Below are 3,369 nucleotides of genomic sequence, written 5' to 3'. Positions count from 1 at the left end.
AAAATATTATTATCAGCTCTATCAGATCTCACTTTCGTAAGTGACAGTGAAGGGATTGACAACCCCTAAGCGCGTTGGTTGCGTTGAGCTATTGTTTTTGTGTAGGTACGAGGGACTCGAGCGTAGCCTCCTGCTGGATTGATACCTTGGTTCTCAAAAACTGAGGGAAATACTTACGCTACTTTGCTGCATCATCCCTTCCTCTTCGGGGAGATCCAACGCAGTGCTCAAGAGGTAGCACATCCCCTGCCCCACATTATGTGCCTAAAACCCGCGACGCACGGAAGTTCCAGCGGTTGGAAGTTCTGTACACCACCCCAGAAGTATTGGGATATCCAAAGAGAATACAGTCTCTCTGAACTCCTGAGAACTAGAGGGAGGGAGTCCAAAAGCTCCCAAGACCACCACACACCCCATAAACATTTATGTGGTTTGATTTGAAGCTTGTGCACCAGACAAATACAAGGGAGTTTTGAGATGAGAGAGGCTTGGGTAGAACCTGAGCTAGGGGCAACACACTCGACAACACACAAGAACAACAACGAGAAAGCTCAAACAGAGAGAAAAGACCGGACAACCACACAAAAGGAGATGAAGAATAAGTCCAACCTCTCTAAGAGAGGGCGGTGGACGAGTCCATCATGTTTGAGTATATGTGACTTGGCACTGCGAAGATTTTAACCTTGATCCCAACATCACAACTCTATCATTTAAACTACTAAGTCACAAAGTGAAAACATAGTAACTTTGAGAGTGTTTGGTTTATTTATGCATCATATAGGGTGAGATAACTCATGAGTTGAATGTCTCCCCCTAAACACATGCCTACATCTAGACAAGACATAAACTAAATGCATGGATGGGTACTAGATTTCACATAATGTTGTCAAGTTCCAAGATACCAAGTTCATGCCTAAGTTGACAAAACCTTGCTTCATCCAATGTCTTGGTGAAAATGTCTGCAAGTTGCATATCTGTACCAACATGAGCAATATCAATGTCACCGTTTTCCACACGACCTCTCAAGAAATGATACCTAATATCAATGTGCTTGGTGCGGGTATGATCTTTGGGATTCTCAGCAATATTGATGGCACTTTCATTATCACATAGGAGAGGCAAATGTCTATAGGTGATACCATAATCCTTCAAAGTTTGCCTCGTCCATAGTAATTGAGTTGCACAATTGGCGGTTGCAATGTATTCGGCTTTGGCGGTGGAGAGGGCAACACAATTTTGTTTCTTCGAGGACCAACTTGCCAAGGAGCGTCCAAGAAATTGACATGCATCGGAGGTGGACTTACGATCCACTTTGTCTCTAGCCCAATCCACATCCGTGTACCCAATGAGATCAAACTTAGCATCCTTGGGGTACCATAGACTCAACTTTGGGGTGTGAACAAGGTATCTAAGAATATGCTTAACCGCCTTATGATGACTTTCCCTAGGGGAAGCTTGAAATCTAACACACATGCATACACTAAACATGATGTCTGGTCTAGATGCACAAAGATAAGAAATGAACCAATCAGCGGTAAATAGATGGGTCGAAAGGGATACCGTTTGTGTCCTCGGTGAGTACAATTTTTGTTGGCATGGGAGTCTTACATGGACTAGAATCAGACACGCCAAACTTCTCTAGAATATCCTTGAGGTATTTTTCTTGAGACAAGAAAATTCCTTCTTGATATTGTTGAATTTGGAATCCGAGAAAGAACTTCAAGTCCGCATTGAGTGACATTTCAAAATTCTTGGCCATGGAGGCCGCAAAATTCTGGCACAAATGTATGTTAGGAGAATCAAAAATGATGTCATCTACATAGATTTTGCATAAGATCAAATCACCCTTGTCCCTCTTAGTAAAAATAGTGGGATGGATCACCCCTCTCACAAAATCATCATTGAGTAAAAACTTCTTAAGATGATCATACCAAGCACGAGGTGCTTGTTTGAGGCCATACAAAGCCTTGTGAAGTTTGTACACATAGTCTTTGTGATCGGGATCAATGAGCCCAGGTGGTTGTGATACATATACTTCTTCTTGTAGAGGACCGTTAAGGAAAGCACTCTTCACATCCATTTGATGTAATGTAAAACCATTGAAAGCAGCATAGGCAAGTAATATGCATATAGATTCAAGACGGGCAATGGGAGCAAAGGTCTCACCAAAGTCCAAACCTTAAACTTGCGAGTACCCTTGTGCCACTAACCTTGCCTTGTTGCGGATGATTACACCATTCTAATCTTGCTTGTTCTTGAAAATCCATTTTGTTCCAATGACATTGTGTTCTGTAGTTGGTCTCTTGACTAATGACCACACTTGGTTGTGTTCAAAACTATTCAACTCTTCTTGCATAGCAACGTGCTAATCATTGTCCATCAATGCATCTTGTACCTCAAGTGGCTCAAAACTAGAGACAAACGAGAAGTGAGCACAAAAGTTTGTCAAATGTTTACGAGTGCCTCTACCTTCTGATATGCCGGTAAGAATTTGATCAACATCAACACGACCGGCCACTCGGGGCATGATGGAGGTTAGGGTCTCGCGAGGTTCAACTTCATGTCCATCATCCACATCCTCAACATATGGATCATTAATGTGTTGTGGAAGATCTTCTTCTTCATATTGCATTTATTGAGGTTCATCATCAACGATCGCACTTTCTTGTTCTTGCCCTTGGTGTTGATCTTGCTCTTGAAGATGATCATGGTGAGGAACTTGATATTCTTCTTGTACTTGAACTGCAAGCATTGGTTTAGCAATAGGAGCTTGTGGTGGTATGGGTGTTGATGTGGTTTGGTGATGTGTGAAGCTTCCATCTTCTTCATCATCATCATGAGGTTCTTGTTCCATTGGGGGAAGAGCACCAACACCCATGGTCAAAATATCTTGAGAAGAATCTTCTTCACCTACATCAGTTAGATCAACTTGCTCCCCATGGGATCCATTAAATTCATCAAACACCACGTCACAAGTTTCTACAACACATCCATTGGATTTGTTATAGAATCTATAGGCGGTAGAGTTTGATCCATAGCCTACAAATATGCCCTCAATTGATTTGGATTGAGATTTTCCTAACCATTCTCATTTGTTGAGGATGAAACATTTGCACCCAACTACACGAAATTACTTGACATTTGGCTTGTTCCCAGTTAGGATCTCATATGGGGTCTTTTCCAATAATGTTTGGAGGAAGAGACGGTTTGATGCATGGCATGTGGTGTTGACAGCCTCGGCCCAAAAACTATGTGGCGACTTGTATTCATCCAACATGAACCATGCCATCTCCACAAGGGTACGGTTCTTCCTTTTGGCTACACCATTTTGTTGAGGAGTGTATGGTGCGGAATATTGATGCTCAATCC

The sequence above is a fragment of the Triticum urartu genome, chromosome 7A, assembly GCF_056163025.1.
Source record: "Triticum urartu cultivar PI428250 chromosome 7A, HENAU_Tu73, whole genome shotgun sequence".
Classification (NCBI taxonomy): domain Eukaryota; kingdom Viridiplantae; phylum Streptophyta; class Magnoliopsida; order Poales; family Poaceae; genus Triticum; species Triticum urartu.
This window is presented reverse-complemented; position numbering follows the sequence as displayed.